Source organism: Girardinichthys multiradiatus, chromosome 21, assembly GCF_021462225.1.
Source record: "Girardinichthys multiradiatus isolate DD_20200921_A chromosome 21, DD_fGirMul_XY1, whole genome shotgun sequence".
NCBI lineage: Eukaryota > Metazoa > Chordata > Actinopteri > Cyprinodontiformes > Goodeidae > Girardinichthys > Girardinichthys multiradiatus.
The window spans coordinates 27,689,470-27,712,912 of NC_061813.1; the positions used below are offsets into that span (position 1 = coordinate 27,689,470).

The window sequence follows — 23,443 nt, forward strand, 5'->3', positions numbered from 1 at the left end:
GCCCAAAAAAGGCAGACGGCACAAATCTGCAAGGCAATTGGAGAAAAGGGACTGAAACCAACTGACTTTATGCTGGTGGGTTTTCTTGACAGCTGTATCCTGGGTGCAACGGAAATTACCGTCAGTGTCTTAAAAGACCTGCTTGAGCACATGACAACAAGCTCCTCTCATCCCTGCTGTACCTGCGGCAGCATCCTGATGTGTTCATCTGTTTCCAGAGGAAGCAGTTTATAGCTCAACAATATGCAAAAAATGAACGAAAGAGGGTAAGCTTCAGAGGTTTGGCTTCTGTGTAATGAAATAAACAACCAAACCAAACCAAAACATGGCTGCACGGACTTCCATTCAGGCTACAATTTTATCTGCGTAAGCATAGCTTAGACATGCTTTGATGCTGCACATTTTCGCTTACTTTTGTACACTTGTTGTTAAAAATTAAACCTCTTTAACATTTATTCAAGTGGTTTATTGTTTTGTGTTGCAATTACTGCCAAAAACAGCAAGACAAAAAGGGCCATAGAGCAACCATGTGCACAGAATGACTGACTAGCAAGGGTGAAAATATTTACTTTCGCCCTCCATATTTATTGGCACAACAGATCAATGTGCACAATAAGCCTTAAAATCTTGTATTGCAAGTTCATAAACTGACAAAGAAAAAATTCCCTATATCAGTAACTGTGAGCTTTGGAGATTTTGTTTTAACCTCCCTCACCATCCTCCTCACAGCTTGGTGGTAGGATGAACTTGGGTCCTTGTCCAGCTGGGTTTGAAACAGCTCCACTTGTTTTAACCTGTTTATTATTGCTGTCAGTGTAGATATGGGCAAGTGTAGGTGAGTACATTTTTCTTATGATGCTCTTCTGAACTACAAAAAAAACTAAATTAACACACACCCACCTTGCTTGAGTGGTATGCTCTCTTGTCTTACCCAGTTTAAAAAGTGTCCAAAAGAATATTTACACCCCAGAGAAACAGGATGTGACATATAACTAATTAAAGTCATGGATTACTAATTGAAAGTTATTCCACATAGCAACCAATTCAGAATAGTAAAATATAAATTACATAAATACTTCTGATATTGATTTTATAGGAATAGTTAGGGTTGCCACGAATTATTTCATAAAGATGATACAGTATCCCAGGAGCAGCCCTAGGCTGGTTACCTGTAACAAAGCATATTGAGGTTTTAAAAAAGTTTACATTGTCTGTCATACTTTTCCAAGAGTTTCAGAACCTTTTAATGACTTCTAATGAAAGGTGCCAGAGACATTGTGTATGGATAATAGAGTAGCGTAGCACTGGCGACCTGTCCAGGGGATCCTTCCTCTCGATCAACAACTGCTGGAGATAGACACCAGCACCGCCACAACCAAACAGGGACAGGCGGGTATAGACAATGGATGGATGGATGGATGGATAGATATATTTCCTGTCAAAAACACGGAGGGGCTGCTGTCAAATTACAGTTGCATGTCAGCATGTTTGTTAAGCAGCTGACTGCAGGCTGGCTGTACAAGCAGATATGCTTCTGTTACTCTATGATAGGCAGAATGACAAAAAGATATAATATTCTTAACAATTTTTTGTTTTAGTCCATATCAAACTAACAATCAAGATAATCTGTTGAAAACATTGATACACTAGTAATATGTAACTTGCTATTTCAGTTCGTCATTGTGCTATTTTATTTTAACAGCAGCTGAAATAATTATTGCTATTTTCAGTTTTAGAGAAGAAAAGCAACTGTTTTTATTGAAGGTTACACAAAGAGGCTCTCAAACCAGCTGATGCCTTAAAAGGCTGCTAACAAACAGTGGTGCTGTGTACTGTTTAAAACATAGCATATATCATATTATGAGAGAAATGTTTTGGGGGCTTCCAGTGCCCTTGCACCATTTGGAAGTAAAACATTGTTCTCTATGCACTCATTTGACTTTACTGTTTTGAAATTCATGAACTGTTTTGCATGTTTTTTTTCTGTTCAAATAAGACAAAGTGGCAGTGTAAACATATTTGGTGCAGTCACAGCCAAAAATGAAGCAAACTCAAGCACAGGCATACAGTACTTACACAACAATACATCTGGGATCTAGTCCCACACCCTTCCAAAAGACAAAACAAAACAAAAAACTCCCACACATTTTAAATTTGCAGGAAAAATCGTTACAAGAAGCACAAAAGCTTCTCGTGCAGATTGGAATGAAACACCTGACGATTACCTTCCTGTTAGAATAAAATCTGCAAAACAAATATCCTTTCCAAACAGTTCTATCTTTGCTGTCATCTCACTGAAGAGAGTTCCCCCACCTTTACTGTCAATGCATCATTCTTCAGCCAATCTCTCAGTCTTTTCCTTTCTGCATTTGATCCTTTTAGTTAAAGCTAATCTAATGAACAATAAGCACCTGAAGTCTAACCCACCAAGGAGTCATTGCACATATGTCTGGTGGGGGTTGCAGACACCAGCTCAGCGTCACAGAAGTACTGAAGTGAGTGCGACACATAAATAGGGCAGGTGGTGCCAGTCAAGTGAAGTACCTGAACGCAGTCCCAGTCTATAATGTCTGAACTACATAATTAGATATTTTTCCTTGGCGATCTTCAAATTATGTCATCAGGACTTATGGAGAACTCATTAGTCAGTGCAGCAAACAAACTAGAAATAGCTCTCAATCCTTTGGAGACATGCAAAACGTGTTCCAGGGAGGAACTGGAATCGCTGTGTGAAACCAACAAGAACCAACATGACACCTGGCGTTTTACAGCTCAGAGTGGGTTGTTGCACGCTGCTAAGCACAGTAGTGACGAATGCTTCTTAATTGTACGGGTTTGAGTGTGCCCACAGAAATCACAAATGGTTGTCCAGAAAATGCTACGACTCTGAATGTTTTTTTATTATTATTCGCTAAAAAATAAACAAATGAAAGAAAAAATGCTTTCTTAAAATAAATGTTATTGTATGTACATTTCTTTAAAGAAAGTAATAAAATAGACAAAATAAATTCTCTTACTGATTATTCTGCAGTTTGGCAAACAGTAATAATCTGATTTAATGTCAAACAATGAGAAAAAAGGTATGTATCTTTTTACAGTGTTTATAAACATCTAGTGTCAACTAAATCATGTGCATTATCTTTGAAGATAACGGCTGAAGCTAGTAGGAGTGTGTCATTATCCACAGTGAAACTAGTCTTGTACCGACATGAGCTGAAAAGCCACTCAGAGATGAAGACCCCAATAATCAAAAAGCATCATAAAAAGCTAGATTACAGTCTGCAAATGCATCAGAAACACAAGCTTAATTTTTTTAAGACATGTCCTGTGGTCTGATGAAACTAAACTGAAACTCAAGCATTTGGTCATAAGGACCACTTTTACCTTTGGAGAAAAGGAGCTTGCATGCCTGAGAACACAATCCTGACTGTGGAGTACAGTAAACTCTTCTGAGTTTAAGAATGTCCCAAGTTTGATTCCTGGCCTTGCGTCTTTCTGCATGTGTGGTTTCTATCTGGCTATTACAGCTTCCTCTTACAGTCAAAAAACATGACAGTTAGGTTGATTGCTCTCTGAATGGCTCTATGTTGCCCTGCAATGGACTGTCCTCCTGCCCGATGACTGCCGGAGTTAGACACCAAACCTCCCCACAACCCAGCAAGGATAAGCGGGTATGGACTGTTGGGACCCACAGCCATGGATTTCAACATTAAACTCCGGTACAAACTTTTCTGGAACTTTCAACATAAATTGCATTAACCTACTTCCGGCACAGCCAAGCAAACTGTAGCAGCGGACTTCCCATGATACCACTGGCTGCACATGGTCCGACCTCTTCCACGCCGGTGATCATCAGGATAGGAGGGGAAACAGCGTGCTAATGTCTCTTTGCTGGCAAAAAGACATAAACTCTTCAAACTGGATCCAAGGGTGTCATAAGATCACGCGATCATATGCACAAGTTAAGTACTGATGAATTACTGTTGAAAGAATCCGGTATTCATTCATAAAAAGGGGAAATTAAGGTATAAGCATTGCTTTACTTTCTCTCTGAGGCCTGCAGAAGCAAACTGTGTTCCAGAGTTCCCTGCAGAGACGCTGTCTCTATGAAGCAGAGTGGAGCGGTTTTTTCCTGGTCTGAAAGGACGACAACAGGAGCCGCATCCCGTGGTAACGTGCAGTGTGGTCAGCGGACAGAACGAGCCGCCCAGCCACTGCTCTGGAGGTTAGCTAACCGTTTGTTGACTGTGGACATTTCTTCAAACTTCGTCGTCGCCCGGACAACTCCTCAACACGTTCATATGAGGTTTGGTGTTTGGGCAGAATAAGAGAGATAGAAGGGATTTAGATTGAAATGATCTAAACGTTTTTCATTTTATGAAGTTTGATTTTGTTTGTGTTGAACTCAGCTATCTTGGTGCTAGCAGAATATCTGCAGCACATGTGTTCAGGTTGTGTTTGTGGGTTTTTATAGTTAAGACAAACTTTATTTAAAGGGTGATTTTAAGCACAGAAGATCGGCCATATGCATTTTCACCCTTTTGTTGATGGTATTTCTAAAGGTGTTTGTTTGATTCTGGTGCTAAGCTATCAGCTTCCTTTGTTAACTTCAACTGCTAACAGCTAAGGACATGTGCTTGCTGCCAAATAATATTTACCCAGAAAGGTTTGTTTTCAATCCAGTAAATTATGTGTCCCTAACATCATTTACTAGATTTGATAACTAAGTCAACACCATTAAGCCCCATTTCTCCAGAAAGATTTGTCTCTTTTCCAAAATATTCCCTTAATAATATTTCTTTAAATATTGTTTCAATAAATAAAGGCAGCTAATGAGACCTGTTGAGAATTAGTCATCCAGAAGGTTGGTTTTATTCAGCAGATCTTTATTTAAAACATTATTTCATTAAAGTAATATTTTATCTGATCTTGCATTGTGAAGGGTTGTCTAAAGGTTTGCTGATTATTGCCTAAGTTAGTTCCAAGACTAACTTCACGTCACTTCCAGATTCTTCAAGATAATCCTTGGTTCTCAAACATAAACATTGCATGGTAATGTTGCATCACTCTTTTGGTCATGATTTCCAATCATCTTTAATCAACTTGTTTATATTGTACATAGCCCATTAGTCTTTCTTATTTTTTAATTCTGCTTGGTAGTTTAGTTGGATTGTTTTAGCATAGTAAAGAGTTTGTGGATTGAAATATGTTTGACTTTGAGTTGACTTATTTTTGTTAATAAATTCTTGTATCTTAAGAAATTGTGTGAATTCATTCCATGTGTGTGCAGAGTTTCTGCTGTTCAATAATGTCAGAGCTCGTCTCAGACCTTTCAATTTGTCCTAATTGTCATATTGTTTCGAACAGATTTGACCCACATGCAGAAAGCAATTCAGGAGTTTAACGGTAATGAGTTTATTTACAGTGTACAAGTCTAAAAGTCTACAAGTCTAAAAAAGGTTTGACTAGTCCATTAAAAATCTATAAAACTGTTTCAATTATTACTCAAATAGCCAACAATGGGCATAAGATGATTCATTAGAAAAACTGTTGGAATTCAACAATTAAACAGCTATCTGAAGACATTAGCTGGAAGGTAAGTATTCATCCTAGGGTTCTCTCCTGCCTTTTTGGTCGTTGTTGATTTTTTAAATAACAGTAAAATTCTTTAGTAGGAAAAAATGTGTTGAGGCTTTTTTTATGTAATTTTGAACAGGACAGCCATCCAGAAGTATATTCAATAGAGAAAAGTTAAAGGCTTTTTTTCTCCGTTATTCTCATTATACACAATTTGGTTTATTAATAAAATATTTTGAGCAGTCGCTCTTATGGATTGGCATATCCAAACAACATCCAAAATGGACCATGCTGCCAGAGATGGTGAATCAAGCTTCAGGCTCGGACTCGGGTCAGACTTAAGTTGCAAAACGAAGACTTCAGGCCTGAGCTACATTTATACCCTAAAGGCTCAAGACTTGACTTGGACTCATGCTCAGAAACTTGAGTCTTTTTCAAATCTTTATCTTATGTGATCAGGTGGGAAAGCAAGCTAGTATATAAGCTACAGACCCCATTTCTGACAGATGATGTGTACCAAGCTTGTATTTTCCTGTGAAAAGACGAACTTCAAATGTTAGGCAGTAACGTTTGTGTACCGTGGGATGTTAATGGCTCATAACAGTCTTTTTATGACAGCTGATTCCTCCTGTCCTATGACCACACGACTGCCTCTCCAACTGAACCATTAAATGACTTCAGGTGGATTCAGACTAAGATATACATAGCTTGCGTTCAACATCTTATTCTCTCACTTAAGCAATCTGCGTCATTACAAAGACACTTGCTGTGCATCAAAATAAAAGCACTTCATGTTCTCTTTATTTGGTAATTTGATATTCATATTTATTCACCACACTACTCCTTCCTCTTTATGTTCTAATTTACAACAATAATTGAAGCAAGTTTACTGTTTGGACCAGACATAAATGCAGACTTGGAACATGGTTTAATAATGTTAAAGAATCCACCAACTCAGAGTGAGGATGAAGGCCTCTAAAACCCATCTAGTACATAATATAGTGAAGGACTGGGCAACATGAACACAGGGATTAAGAAGTGTTAACTAAGTCATTGCAAAGACAAAATAAAAAAGCACTTTCTTTTATCCACTGAGAAATATGACATCAACCAATGTTAATCTCTTTCTATTATTTTCCCTAGAACATCAATATATATAATAATGTTTACAGTGTGGTAAATGTTACACTTTATCAATTTCAAACTAACATAAAACAGCACATACCAGCTTGTTGAATGTTGAATTAAATGTTAAAAGATTAAAAGATAATTGTTTGTGTTCTGTGTTAAATTAGGCCTGAGAACAAACAGTAACAAAAATATTTGTGTCAGTTATTAGATGTTTGAGACTAGACTTGGACTTGGAAAAAAAGGACTGGTGAACATCTCCGCCTTTTTTCAGCTTGTACTGGGTTTAAATAGGGTCCTGTGATCTAGGTAGGGTCCTGCTTTTTTCCCAAATTCAGCGATTTTATTTCCTGAATTTCACTTTTTCCATTCCAGCCATATTTATGAAGCAAAAAAGTGTGTTATTATGGAGAGAATGAAAAAAATGCAAAAATTCAACAGCCAAAGAGATCCACATTTAACGACTGTTATTCAGCTTTCATAAATATATCAAAGTGAAATATCAGCAGAACATTGAGTGCTTTTGCATGGTATTTCCAAGTATTTCCACTATATTTTTTTAAAGAACAAAAAACATGTGCAAAACAAAAACTTTATTATATTTCACATTTTAAAAAGAAAAAAGCTTTAGTTTTTTTTGTGTTTAGCTCTCATGTTCTCCCCAAACAAACAAAGCTTTTTTTATTTTTTTCTGAGTGAATATCTGATTGAGCACAAAGTAACAAAATCTTCAACAAAGTCGTGACTCGCTCCCACTGATTTAGCTGAATGTTGGCAGGCGTGACTGACTAGTGCTAGTACGATTGTGACAAAACTTACAGAAAAGTTGTTGTCCCAATTCCTAAAAAAAATCGCTGGGGTATTGTTCTGTCCTAAACTCTGCGCTAAGCTAAACCCAGTTTTTAAATTTTTGTATGGCATCAGTGTTTCAGCGAGCCTTTTCGTCATGGCAGACCAATTTATTTCTGTCTGTGTGGAGAGGAGAGCCGAGCCGATCTCCGGCTAACCAGATAACGACAGTCACAAAAGGCTGCAGTGGCGAAAATACTTGGAAAACTGCTATATATTTTTCCGTACCCTCCAATATGCGCAAATTCTGTGAGTTTGTAGTGGATTTCATCTTGTTTGTTAAATTCCTCGATTCTGTCTACATCGCTGAAATCATAGGGCCCTAGTTTTATTCCCACTGCAACCGTGTACATTTTAAAGTGGGTCAAGAAAATGAGTAGATGTTCTACGCATGATTTACGGATGCCAAATAAAAATATTTAAAGTGGAACTAAACCCAAAAGCATAACCCCGCTTAATCTGATATACTGAAACATGGAGAGTGACCAGAGCGATGCTGGTAGTTTCGCCATGGATACATCTTGTCATGTGGAAGATTTTTAACCTTTATCCTTGTCAGTTCGAGCCGCTGGGTCAAGGTACTGACTCAGCGATGCCTCCTGCACAGGCAGTGGAGGACAGAATAGATCCAGTTTTTGAGTGGTAAAATGATGTTAGTTCATGGGTTGGAGTCCTGGCCCCTTTGACCTTTGATGCATGTCTTTCCCCTCTCCAACCCTTTCCTGTCAGCTCACTGTCAAAAAATTTGAACTTGTGGTCATTGCGGCTCCCTGTCCTCTGTAGGGAATGTTTGTTGTAGGTTTCTCTCTAAATAATCTAAGTACCTAAGTTAAAACGCTATGCTAACTAACAGGTAATAAAATGCTAGCCTGAAAGACTCAATCGCAATTCCAACTCCTGACTTGCTACGGGGGCGTGTGTCTGAGTGAGATGGTTTTATACCCAAACATGGGTCTGTGACGTAGACATGTACCAAGCTGTACCATTTGTAACAAACAAGAAAATTCAACTGCAGTAGCCACCCTCCAACCCAAAGAGGACAGCACTGAGACAGTTTTAGGCCAAATATTGCAGAATTACACAAGTTTACTCCAAAATGTCCAAATTTGAACAGTGACATGAAGATACCACCCTTAAGGCCCAATAATTCAGTTTATCTGCAAAAAAGGTTGATTTGGGGTTTAGTTACACTTTAACCACCTAAAACATTTACTCCAAAAACGCTGTAAAAAGAAATCAATTTTTTCAGAGCAGCCTGTTTTTCAACATTGCGTTAGCCATTAGTAATCACCCAATAAACTTTGCTGCTCTTTATTACCATATGAGAGTTCATACACTAATGCCCTGACCACATCAATTGTTTAAATGAAGACCATGACAGTCAATTGGCTACTTGACTGATAATTAGATTTTGTTACTTGTAAAACTGATCATAGAGAATTATATTCCATCTTTTTTCTCACATGCAACGGTCTGAATATACCCACGTTGTTTATAGACTAGGGCAATGATTCAATACTGAATTAACAAAGTTTCTAGCCCTCCGATTAAATACTGCATACAGGCTATACATACTGCTAAGTTTAACTTGGTCAAGTTCAGTTTTATTCTGTTTCTATTCTTAGATACTAAAGATTAAAATTGTTATCATATTGCTGCATGCAAATTTCAAGAATGTTTGTGTTATGGTGGAGGAAGTTTGGAATTGGAACTCCCACCTGGAAAATGAATACTAAAGAAAAATCCTAAAAGCTTTTTCCCTTTTTGCAATATTAGCCTTTTTATTTCAAGTGAACTGTCACTGCAGATGAGACTTCTATTTGGCAGGAAAGCAAAAATTCAAAAGCTGGTTTTCACAATAACGTACAACAAAAGCAGTATGATTTAAACTTGAGAATCAGTGGAGATAAAGACAGGAATCCAAAAAAAAATTCAGGTTCAGGTCAGGCCATGGAAAATACATTTCTCAAAAAAATCCAGACAACTCAGTAAATCAGATATTTTCAACCCTTGGGGAGCCAGAATAAAGACTTGGGTAAGATGTGAACCCATTGTGGGACGTGAAAGACCAAGTGACAGTCTCAAGAAAACAAATAAAATGTAAAGATTTGTGCTAATGTACTTCTTTTCATAATATTCATATAAATTGAAGCAGTTATACATGGGTAAATATAGCTGTTTAGGGTCTACTGCAGCTTTAGGGTTTACTGCAGTTTTATAGGTTTATATATTTCAACTGGCATTAATAGAGGTCACGAGGCTATAACTGTTCATTTGTTGACCAGAAACGCAAAAGTATTGGAATTATTTTTCTCAGGCACAGAAAACATGTTTGCTCTGTATAAAAATGACAATTTTGACAAACTGAACAAGTCAAAGTTCAAATCTTTTTAGATAAGAAGGGTCTTCTTCTGACATTATTTTACAGTATGTAGTTAACTTAAACAATAACTGGGTAATAAAATAAGGAATTGGTCTTAAATTATTCCAAGTCAAAATATCTTAATTTCCCATGAGCCAGCATGTGGCTAACAACCACTGTCACAACAGTTTAAAGATTTAGGCTTTAAATTAAATGTGAGCAACAAATATCCAAAACAAATTTACAAACAAGTTTAAGAATGTTTTTAAATTTGTGATTTACAAAAGTGCCTCAACACCTTTAGCAAGATAAACTATACCAAAAAACATCAACTGACAACATGGAATGGAAAGGTTTGTTCATTGTTTCTAGGGGGAACAGCACTTATCTTTTCAAGTAATATAGGGAATTTTGGTAGATATTAAATATAAGCCATAAACATTAAGCAAGAACTCAAGTTTGTACTGACCAGGAAATGTTTACACTTCATAAAAACTTCCAGAACTCATGGGAAGTTCCATGACAACAAAAAAGCAAAAATGACAAAATGTTTCTCTTTCCAGGATTAACTTTACCCCATTAAAATTTCTAAACAATCAAATGTCATTGGACACAACTTTAGAACAAACTTCAAGATCTCCCAACCCAGAGCAACCGAAAAAGAATGAGATCATTGTTTTTCTGCAGCCCTGGGAGAGAAAACAAATTTCTCAGCTCTTGCAGTGTATGTACAGGCCTTAAGAGTGTGATTATCAAAACAAACAAAAGAACAAAAGGAAGAAATATAGCTATACTGTTAACTACTTTCTAAAAAAAAAAAAGCCAGCTACATGCAATTAGCAACAAAAACAAACTTCTTTATGGCTAATTCTACTATCTGTCTGGAAGTTGCACTCGCAAACAGCAACACTGCCAGAAATAAGGTGAATGGTGTTTAACATCGGATACTTCCGGCCCAAACCTTCTGGTCAGATTTTAAATAAAGATGTTGGTTCAGTCAGGCATTATTCTTATTCGTCGTGTGTAGCGTCCAACAGAAAACTGTAAGGTTGACATGTTGATATGGGTTGTAAAATGAATGAATGTGTCAACTAAGTAAAAATAAAAGTTAACTGTGGTTGAGCAAGATGGAGCAAGAATTTAAGTTTGCATCTAGTTTCAATCAGTTTAGCAACATCGTTAATGTGAAATTAAAACTTGCAAGCACGCTAAGCCTCTGGGAAGCTGGTTATTTCACTCCTTCGCCATTTTGTACTTTGCAGTTTTGGATGATCCATAAACAACCTCGATGGGCATAAAATGGAGCCGACTACTGCGGGACATTTAGTCCCTACCTTGCCCATAAGAGAGACATTTCATGCTCACATTGACAAGTGACGATTTAAAGAAATTTTCTATAAACAATTAATAGTCTATTGCAAGGAAATGCAATCTTTATTTTATACCTGCAGGAGGTGACTTAGAGATGTTTTTGTAAATCTTTCATATTTCATATGGGTTAACTGGCCCAAACATTGATCTGAACCAAAATTAATTTAAATGGAGCGTAATACAAAGCTTTCAGAAAAGCTATACAATTGCAATAAATTAAGACATGATATTTGAGTAGACTCTTTCTCTATAATTTGTGAAAATGCCCAACTGGAAAGAAAACTAAACTGATATGCCATGGTTTAAGTGAATGGGTATGAACTGTTATTAAATGGGTACAAAATGGGAGCAATAGGGAATAAAATCACCATGTCTGGAAATTAAATGGGAATATAACAAAGGGGTGAACTGACCTGGAGTTGATCTTCTGCATCTATAAAACTTTGCTTGGGCAAACTAACGACTCCACCTGTCAAATTGTATCCTTATAAATCGTTTGCATTTAATATAAACTGACACAAGCTCGTTGCTTTTAAATATACAGTATACTGATGCACATACTGGGTCTGGACTGGGAAGCTTTTCAATAAACGCTGGTGTTAATTAACTGTCGATGTATTCAATCTAACATTTGATAAACAAAACATTAGTTGACAAATAATGCCTATTCTGACAAACGTTTACGTACACTAACTTAAGTCATTTATTTATCTTTAATTATTTATTTAAAAAATCCACCCAAACTAAAAAGGTATGGAAAATGTTACATAAATTTTGTAGGTTAAATTCTATCTGTTTGCTACATTACCATATTATTGAATAAATGTGGTCTGTTAAAGCCTGTGAGAACTGGTGTAACATCTGCACTCTGGAATTCACACCATGTCTTCACTTTCAAACCAACATGTGCTCTGCCCTAACAGTCTAAGAAAACATTTTAAAGAGGGTCATTAGTTACCAGTTAAAGGCAATAATCACCTATTGATAAAGATGAAAGGGCTCAAAGGAAAACAATGTGGAAATGGGCTGCTACCATTCACATCACAGCTGGATTCCTGAGGTTAGAAGCTAAGTCCTGTTAATAGTCTCAAAGGGCAAAACGCTGAGCACTGAGAACTTCAGTGTGACTGTTTGGAAGCATAGCCAGAGTTTAGGCACACAAACATGAAAAATATCAATTTCACATTTGGTTTAACGCTTTCACACTTTGTGTCACTGACACCAAGAGGGAAGGACTGCGGAAGACAAAACATAGCTCCTGGATAAGGATCATGTTAATGCCTATCAATTAGGATCAAAAAGGGATTAACAGCAGTGGCATGGAAGCCCATGCGAAGTCGCTGAATGCTAGGGGTCGCACCCCCGACTTCATTAGGCCTGACCTTTCCACGCCATTGTGTGACAGCAGAGACCTTGCAGTCGGTGGGTGCAGCTTCAGCCACCTTAAAGGGCTTTCAGAGTCGAATATGAGACATGCAGAAAAGGCTGTTTGAGATCGGTGAAATATGAAATATTCCCTTTCAAAGTCCAGGGAGACTTATTAGGTTACTGCAACTTAGTGCAGGTGGGTATTTACTCATGAACCCCCCAAGCTTCCTGCAAAGAAAATCATTTTCTTTTCTCACCTTGGAGAGAAGTGAGATTTACTAATTAGTCATGGTGCAGCCTGCCCTCGACTATGATGTACCGCAGGGATGACGAGCTCAACTCTGCCGTGCTGTCTTAATTCACAAAAAAAGGTCAAATGGCCTATGTGAAAGCAGGTATTCAAGGTGTGTTGGAATAAGCCCCAATTAAGCAAAAATGCAAGCAACACTGCCAATTCTCACATGTCTGATGGTAACTTTGAACACATCCCCAGAACTGGGAAGACGAATGATCCTTCATGTTAGAACCACTTTTCAAAACTGATCTTTAGATATGTAAAGGTTATATAGAGAAAATGTTTTAAACTATTGCTGTAAGCGTTAGCAGCAATGCAGAGAATAGGTCAGTTTTCACAGATTCATTGATTTGTGTCTTTTTAAAGAATCTGGCTGATTTTCATTATTTCCAATAACAGCAGAATGTGTTGTTGTCTTTAAACCATAAATGTTAGTCCTTCAGTATGATTCTAGTCAACCTACAGCACATTCCTTTTGCCCTACATGCACTTTAGTTTGGCCTGTTCTTCATATCTTTGATGTCATGTGTAGAAAAATGGAAGAAAACAATGTATGCCAATGTATGTTTAGGCAGCAGTATTGATATTTTACAGTCAATACTACTACAGCCAATACTGAAAAATGTTTTAAAGTTATGGTTTTAATACTGAGGATGGTATTCCAAACCACACTAATAGGATATTTTTATAGTTTTTAATATATTATTTAAACACTTTAATGTGGACATTGGCAGATTTTAGGGTATTGAGGTACACTGAGAAATGAAAAGCCTCTAAAGGTTTCCATTGCACTGTTCTTAAGAATGTGCAGAGCAATGCAGTGAAGCCCCTTCCCCACTTGATCCTGTGCACTGTCTGTCAGCTAGCTGTAAGAAGGTCATTACAATTTTAGATGCAGGACAGACAAATTTGGCTGTCTGGACATATTTCTAGTTGCAAATAAAACAGGCAGTCTTGGTGCATGGTGCAAGCTGCATGTCTGAAGAAGCATACTGCAGCAGATAGCCTGACTAATTACCCCACTAATATCAGCTTGTTATACTCCCATGATTACTTGATAAAACTCAGAATGAAAAAAATTAAAATATTCTGCACATTAAGTATGTTTACTTTAAAGCTACTACTGTTTCTTTTTTTAACAAGAGCTGTTAGAGCTTGGTGTGCTATCTTTAAAGTTCTTGTATTAATACCATGACACTGTAAGAATGTGGTATTTTACTAATGTTAGTCTCACCATTAGAATCTCATATGTTTTTTTTTAGTTATGAGAGAAATTATTTAATATTTAATACAAACCTGCTTTAGGGTTGTGGTATTCACACCAAATTAGCGCTAATGTCAAGACTTCACTGTGAACTAGACCCTAAGGATCTTTTTAGAAGTGTTTTTACAGAATTAACTTTTCGTGGTTTTTTTTTATTGAAAAAATCTAATGATTTCTTATGATTTCTAACCAGATTAGAATGTGTTATTTTGTTGACTATAGTATCAGCCTATTAATCTGATGATAGGACATATCATGGGTAATTATTTAGCTTTTGAATTCTTCAAACTTGACATATTTTTCAAAACTTTAACGTCATGTGTAGAAATGAGGTAGATCAATAAATCTACATTTATATAATCTATTCCAACCAAAACAGATGGAGTTGTTTTTTTCATTTTGTTTTTTTATTTGCGAGTTTTTTGGTCAACTTTTTAAATCCATCTTTTAGTTGACAATGCAAACTATTCATGCATAGCATGCATGTTTTGCAGATTACTATGCTTAAAAGCGATACATTCCCCATTAAACAATATCTGTCTTATGTCAATGTCTTGATCAATATCTGTCTTATGTTAGACTCCATGTCAGTGGCAGTTCTAGACCAAATTTACCAGGGGGGCCAGCGTTTTTTCATTGGGGCACAGAACAAAAGAATAATAATTAAGTAAAAATGGCAACATATTAGGTAAGACACAGACAGACTTGTGGCTCTGGAGCTGCAGGTTGCAGACCCCTGATCTAGCAGATAAAACCTGTGATCCTATCTCAATATGGCTGAAGCTAGAAGTGGAACACCTTAATTTTTTATTCATTGTTAAAGTAAAACTGTAAAGTTAAAAAATAAAATTGGTCCAATCGGTACCAATCAGTTACGGTGTCTGTGCCGTCGCATTTCATCAAAAGAAATTGATTTAGTATTATGTCTTCAGTACAGGGATCATAACAGGGGCCTGGACCAGTTTTACAGGGGCACTGGCTCCTGTTGGCCCCTGTCTAGAACCACCAATGCTCCATGTTGCTGGAAAATTGTATGCTGTGTACAAGTCTTCACTTGCAAGGCTTCATTCCACTTACATTTTTTTACTAAGTAAGTACAAAGAATGCAATTAAACCTAAAAACGTTTTAAAGATAGCAGAAGCTTGTCTGAGAAGAGGGAAAGATCACTGCAGTGAACAGTGGTCTTCCGGACCCCGCCAGCCCTCCTCAGGCCGTTTACAACACTTGTAGATGAGCACGCTCAGTGTTAAAGTCAGGTCAAATTTGCAGGAAAATGAGAACAGGAAGCATTCTGCTGAAGCTGTCACTGCGGCGGCTGCTGGCAGGGGGGAGCGGACAAACAACATGTGCACATCTAAAGACTGGCAGGTTCACAAACAGCGGCAACAACAGCAAGGCAAATACACAACATTTAGACTGCTGACAGCAAAATCACTTACCTTTCAATAAAGCTCAAAAATAGCAATCAGCGTTTACAATATAGTAAAAAAGTTTAAGGCCGACACGCCCATTTTAATGTGGACCTGATATTCATGAATTGTTGTGGCTTCAGCAGAAATTCAGAACCTTCAGCCAAACAGCAGTGAGATGTTGGCTCAAGATGGACTTAAGAAGCGGAAATTTTATCTAGAGAAAACCCACCTGATGAAAAACATTTTTTAAACATTAACTGTAGGAAACGCTAAACACCAATAATACAAAAATAAGAAGAAAAAAACAATGAAAAGAACAGCAACGATTTATTATCTGTATATTTTTTTTTCTCCAAAGATATCTAAATAATAAATCGCGTAACTGTTTCAATAACTCAACATAAACAAACTAAACTGAAACTGTAAAATTTCAATATTGTGTGCATGAACTGAAATAAATGTGGTGAAGTTATCTCCACTTGTTACAAAAGCAAATAAGTTAAACATTAAAAGAAAAGAAAATTAGATTTAGTCTGACATTAAGCGATAGGTTAGGCTCATGGCATCGCTGCATATGCATGATCCCTAAAAAAGAGCCTTTTCTCTCACCACAGAGCTGAGGCTGAAGCTAACATTACTGACAGCCACTGTTGTGTTACATGACATCAGAACTCAGTCTGGCTTTCATATGAAGTCTTAACATTGGACAAAAACAAGAAGTAACAAGGAGGGTCGCCTAAACCTTTGCATCAAACAAACTCGCAGGACTAAATCACCGTTCTTTACTGTACTGTACTGTAGTCTTTTTTTAAAGTACATTTCCAAAACAATACAACCTCATTATCGTTTTCATCTTAATTTTTAATTACTGCAGCCTAACACCCAGATCATGTCGTCGCTGTTTTCTTTCATTTTTGAAATAGTAAAATATGGATGAAATATTTTCTAAATTAAACGACTGAATTGTTTAAAAATAAACGGACAAATATGAGTGTAAAAATCTGTAAACAAAAAAAAAGATTTAAACCGTATAAAAACGTACGCAACATGTTTTATCATTTAATACTGGAATATTGAACGATAAAATAATGCTACGTTTTGCGTTATACCATGTTTCGATCCATGACCTGCCGCACATATAAAAATCTATGGAAATAATTATTTTTGATTTCAGTTTTTATCTATTGTAAAATAAAATTTAGCTACATCTAAATGAGTTTTTTAATTCTAGAAAATAAAAATAAAAATAAAAAACACGCAAAATATTTTTCTAAAGGTTTAAATTACTTATTTAAAAGAAAGATATTTCACTTAATTAGCTTACAGCTTGTGTAATTACTGCAATGTAATGACTATAAAAGGTGCATTGCATATGGCATGGAGCACGCCGTTCCGTATTATATTAATATGTAATTGCAGTTTATGTTAGTTTTAAATTTTAAATGAAACTTTTATTTCTACGTATTTGAATTCAAATTTGAATTAGCTTGTGTTAAGACCATTTTGAAAATTTTGAAAATTCACAAAGGTTTAAACTAAAATGAAATAAAATAAACATTATTCGTGCTGCAGTCAATTAAAATGAAACCTATTACTATTAACCACAATTATTTTAAATTATGCATCCGTTTCTGCATAATTGTTTTTCAATGAAAAGTTTGCGTAGTGCATAAAAGTTGGAGGATTTCAAGGACTTAGACTGTAGGTTCAGGTTTTTCTTTTTACAAGCTATATAACCGTTTATCTCCTCTGCCATGAACTAAAATGGACGCTGATGGCTTTGAGATGAAGGCTGCGACCAGCCCAGGGTCTCAGCTGTGCAGTTGTGGACCCAAGCAAATGGACCCAAGTAAAGCCAGACTGCCAAAATACATTTTGTAATACACTGAAGGTATTCATTTGAAATGTCCCACGACAATGTTAGAGAAGACTGACTGATTGAAGATCATGCAGCAAGAACTGCTGAGATAAACACCACCATTTCACCAGGCGGCAACTGCTTCTACGGATGCTTTTCCAGAGGGCCGTGCTTTGAAACATGCTCAGATTTTACTCTGTTCACACTCAGAAATAGACCCAGAAAAATCTTTTCATTAAACCTCAGGAAGCATTAGAGCCCAGATGAAAGCCTGTTTTTCAACAGAGATTGTCACAATGTCAGACCACGTGACCTCACTGTGGGTGGAGACAGCGAGCCAATAGAAAACCAGGGCGGATGCTTCAGAGTGCTTCTTGCATCGGTGTTTTTCAGTCAAGCCTCAAGTGAAAGTTACAAGATTCATATCCATGATTATGTTATGAAGAGATCAAAAAAATCAGCCTTGATAAAACCAATTGCCACTGAGAAGTGAGAGACAGCATCAGGTGCTGATTAGTCAATTTGCAGCCTGCAGCGTGCAGAACTGGCATTGCAGTCCAAGAGACCAGCCTGTGCAAACACCGCTGCATACTGTGGAGTGATATTTCCCCCAGGCACTCACATTCAGTAACTGCAGCACCTAAAAGCCTTCCTAGAATTGCTTTACTCCACTTTAATTGAGCACAAATATGCTTTAATGAAAAGGTCAACGCAGATCTTACCATTTGTCGACATGAAGTCATGACTGTCAATGTCAACGGCTGCAAAACAAAAACAAAAACATGAGTCACCTGTGAGAATGAAGTAATGGCAAACAAGTTTGAGCCTGTTCGAGATTTGGCTGTAAACACAAAAACACAAACATTTTTGAATAACATTTATGTCGCTGTCTTTGTAAACAATCTAAACTATATCTACGGTCAATCTGTGAAAATAGAAAAACAAATTCACATTTTCTGTTAGCTGCTTGTTTTGCTATGATAAATTAAGAGTCTAATTTAACTTTTAACATTTACATGGAAAAAAAGTTTACAAATGATTGTTGAAGTTTGTAAAAATGTTTATAGCACACATAATTTAGGACACGCAAGATGAATAATTTTATTTTATGGTGCCGTAAGGAGATGCATTTCTATTATTTATCATCTTAACAGCAGCCGCATTGATCAGATACATTTTTACTTATTTATAAAGCAGTTGTAGGTTTAGTTAAATCGTAGTTATAAGTTTTGCAAAAACTTTCTCCTGTGCATAATTTATTTCTGCGAAAGTTTTTTAATAATCCACGTTTGCCAATTTATCGCTGCGAACACAAAATTAATCGACGAGCCTAAAAATACATTTACTTTTATTTAACTCCAGACCTGTAAAAACTTCTGCATGTTTTCAAACGCAGCTTCATGCCTCAGTAAACAACACAATCAGCAAGCACTCAGAAACCATTAAAGCAACCAGGACAAGAAGAGATTAAAGGAGCTCCTCTGACGGCAGATGAGTATGCACTAAGTAGATGATAATGAAGAGATCTGTCCAGGCTGGTCAATGATATGGCAAACAGATAAACATCACAGTCTCAGTGAGTGGATGTAACTTGTACTGTCAGATGGACGCTCGAAGCACTTTTAAAGCCGAAGTTAATTTCAGCTACTTGCATTACTCCCTCAGAAAAGAAAGTTGTAAAGAAAAAAAAAGCTTCAACTGCAGATTAGGTGTTATTTTTTTTTTTATTTCAAGTATTATATGGGCCAAAAAGAACATCACTTATTGTATTATATCACTTTTTACACGGCTTCAAAGTTTATATTTACTTTCATGAAACCTACTGGTTTACTCCTCTTTAAACAAAAAAAAAACAGACTTGCAGTGTAAATAAAGTAAAGTTTATATTTATATCCTGTCATGTACCTTCAGATAACTGTGGTTTTCAACAGCAAATTACTTCAAATTTAACCAAAATCTGCAAAAACATCATGAAGTAAATTCTGTCCTTCTACCTATTGGAACCTATGCTCTTCAATAACCTTTAGCTATAACTCTAAAAAGCGACAGAAAGATACTTTAACTGTAAATGTATCAGTTCCTGTCAACGCTAAATTATTTTTATTTACACACTCATTTTGCATTATTTATAAGTAAATAAAATATTGAACATTCCTATTTGATGTCTTAAAATGCTAGATTTATGTGTCATTCCCTGATATTTAGACATGTCTTTTAAAATCCAAAGTAAAGAGGATAACATGCAGAATGTTTATTTGGTGTTTTTCTGATAGTTTGATGCCCTGCAAGCCTCTTGCAGTCATGTAGCAGACAAAATGGCTACCAAGCGTCTCAGATCTGCAGCACTCGATAAGAAAGTGAAGGAAAATGCAACTAATGTTCTGAGAACCAGATTAAAATATTAAAATGGTCAATAGTTCAGTTAACCCATGCATGCAAACTGTTGAGAAGAGTAAGAAACGTCTAAATGAAAATATTTCAGTCAGAAATGTCCGTACAACAACAGCATTCCCTATACTTTCTGGATGCAGTCATGCATTTGCTTCTGGAGCAATCTAAATGTACTGATTCGCTGCCAGTCTCAGGTTTTTTTTGTTTTTCAATTTTTTAATCCTATCTCTGACTGTGTACGTCACGGATGAAGCATTAGAGCTTCAGCAGCCATCTTGGCCAAACAGAGAAGAAACGAGAAGGAGGGAGGAACTGGCTCTCCGACTGAGTCATATGACTGCAGAGTCTGCAGTGACAGGGCAAAAGTGTCTAGACGGGTCTGAGTCCATCAGTCTGAGCCCATCAAAGATTAAGTATACTGGCAGCATCACACAGATAAGTTGCGATTGTTTCAAAATATGGAATATGTGTATATAATTAAATTATTCTAAATATATTTAAAAAAAAACAATTCAGCATCAAATTCAGATGTTCTCTTTTTATTTTGGATACTGTGTGAAATTTGCCTGAGTCAACCAGGCTCATGCATTCTAGGGGTGCCAGGTCTCAGCAAAATCTGAAGAATTTTACATTTGGTTTAATGCTTGCAAATTTCAGTTTTAGTTTTCTATGTAGGCTTTGAATTTTTTATTTAATCTAACTCTGTTGTACTTTGACGCTACACAAGTTAAAGCTTGAGATAAATAAGAGAACATTTAGGCTTGGAAGGACAAGAAGCAAGTTTTTGCCCGATAAACAATAAATACATTTATGAAGAATAAAAATTTTATCACTGGCTCCTTTTATAAAATTTTTGGTAAGGCTATTATATTTTAAATACAGTGAATTCACTCTCCCCATGCTAGTGATACATTTGACCAGCTGGAGGGAGCTTCATTGCCACTGATATCTTTCAAGGGTAACATGAAATGTAATGAATCAGATCCTATTCAATAATAACAACCAATTGCATGTTTCATAATATCTATCTATCTATCTATCTATCTATCTATCTATCTATCTATCTATCTATCTATCTATCTATCTATCTATCTATCTATCTATCTATCTATTGTCATTAACTAAAAGTGAGCAAAACATCTATCCCAACCTAAATTTCTGCTAAAAACAAACCTTTCTGTGCTTTTGCAGGCTGCCTTGCACATGATGCACTCATCTTGAACTCCATGGCTGAGGAATAATTCTCTGCAGAGCATAAACAGACACAATAGAGGGAAAGATTTTTAGAAAGAGTTCATAATGCATCAAAATGCAACAACTTAGGTGCCTGTTGCGTTAGATACAAAGATTACAGATTTTTCTTGGGAAAATAAAAACATATTTGCCAATTTCTTGGTGCTGTGGCCGAAAGGGTTAAAATAAACGCACTGAATCCAGGTTTTGGCCCTCAGGTGACTGCTGAGTAAACAGATAGCTCGAGCGCGCGTGGAGTTAATCAACAGCCTCGCGTCAGCAAAGGTGCGTCACCTGCGCATCTTCCTGAAGTAATGTGTGAATGAGGTCAAGTCCCCACAACAAAATATCTATTGTCTGGCATGAGTTGCACAAAATATAACCCGAATCTGGTGCAAATTCTTTTTTAACAGCACTAATGAACGGGACTATCTTATCTTCCGGTCTTTTTCGCATGTCAACAAAGGAATATGTTGGGGTGAAAAGCGTTAAAAACACGAAAAGGAGTGCTGTAACGCTGCAGCATCCGATCTGTGTAAGGTTGCTTGCACTCCAGAGCTTGCCTTAAACCTACCTGTGCACAAGGAGCTGTCTGTCCGCTGATGGACTGCAGAAGGGAAAAATAAAACTTTCGCTTTTTTGTTTTCTAAAGAGAAAAAATAAACATTTCGTCAATGCCTGGCGACTCAAGGCGAAGAGACGTCTATGGAGGAGCTCAATGATCCCCAATTTCCCACCAGGCGGCTTCCTTGTAGATGCGCAGAGACGGGTAAAACTACATTTCCAATTTTATCAATTTGAGACAGACTCCAGACAGTCTCCTAACGGTTGCGTGCCTGGTCCCCTCTCGCGCGCGTGCACGCCGAATGGCGCGGGAAGCGGCGGCGATGACTGATTCCGGAAAGGACAACGCCCGCGTCCAATGGCGATGAGGGTAATGAAACGGAGAGCCAATCAGGATGGGATGATAGCGTGACGTCCCGCCTCTCCATCCTCCTTCTCACCCGTCTGTTGACAGTGAGTGCACTGAATAAAACAACAGTCTGAGTCAAGCAGTTCATTGCAGCGAGATTTGGGTCACTGACTGCAGTTTATTCACTCTGGGAATAGAGGAGAATGTGCATGGCTGAATGCGGTAAAAAGAAATGATATTATGCTTAATTAACACAGCCATTTTCATACAATTAAGTCTATCACTGGATACAGAAGGACAGATGCAGTGCCTTGAGAAATTATTCACAACCCCAGAACTTTATCACAGGTTGTCCCCTTACAAAGCTTTTACACGATAGACCAACATCTATTAGTGTATTGCATATGAACAGGAAAATAATTTTTTTTTACAAAAGAATATCTGAAAAGTGTGGCACACGCAAGTATTTTTGAGCATGTATCTCTACCAGCTTTGTATACCTATAGTCTGCTGTTTGTGGGGATTCGTCTTTGAAAATGAGCTCATCATCAGTCAGACTGGATAGAAAGCATCTGTGAACAGCTACTTTCTTCCCACAGATTCTCATCTGGATTTAGATTTGGACTTTGACTGGGCCATTTTAACATGTAAATATACTTAGATCCAAACTATTCTAGTCGCTGTACTCCCGAAGGTAAATCTCCACAGCAGTTTGCTGAAGAAAAGCATCCCCCCAGCATGATGTTGCCACCACCATGCTTGAACAGGGGGATAAAATGTTCACAGTTATGTGCAGTGTAAGTTTTCTGCTGCACTAAGCGCTTTGTATGTAGGTAAAAACAAAAAAATTGTTATGGTCTCATCAGACCAGAGTTTGCTGTGTTTCTTGTAGTAAACGGCAGCCATGGCGTCCTATGACAATCCATTAACAAGGTTTTTTTTTTCCTTGCCACTCTTCCATAAAAGCCAGATTTGTGGAGAGCACACCTCATAGCTGTTGTGTTGACTGGTTTTCCCATCTGAGCTGTGGATCTTTGCAGGTCCTTCAGAGTTACCATGGTCCTTGTTGTGGTAGGTTTCCAGTTGTGCCAAACTTTACTGGATTTTTTATTGGAAAAAAAATAATAAAAAGAAAAACTTTGTATAATTTACTTTTGACCTAACAAGTATGCAATACTTTGTATGGCTCTGTCACAAAAAATCTAAGTTATACCAATTTGATGTTTGTGGTTGTAATGCAACTAAAACATCAATACATTCAAAAGGAGTGCCGAGTTCTTTCTGAGGCTAAACGATATTAGCTACAGTGGCTAACTGTCAGTGATTTCAATAAGCCACATACAAAGTTCATTAGTCACAACCTAATTACAGGTCAAAAAAGAAACTTACATAGTTAAACTGAACTCAAAACTAAAAGAAGC

General features: G+C 37.0%; 1 long non-coding RNA gene across 3 annotated transcripts in view; it reads right to left on the reverse strand.

Annotated features, from left to right (window-relative positions):
• Nucleotides 1-21,976, reverse strand: part of LOC124858070 — a 55,031-nt gene extending 33,055 nt beyond the window's left edge. The window contains exons 1-3 of one of the 3 annotated variants that reach the window (XR_007035747.1): nt 21,684-21,976; nt 21,050-21,121; nt 18,208-18,246 (exon numbers count right to left, since the gene is read on the reverse strand). This is a non-coding gene — a long non-coding RNA (uncharacterized LOC124858070). The remainder of the gene's footprint in view (nt 1-18,207; nt 18,247-21,049; nt 21,122-21,683) is intronic. The other 2 variants (XR_007035748.1, XR_007035746.1) reach the window with 2 other exon arrangements.
• Nucleotides 21,977-23,443: the final 1,467 nt, after the last annotated feature.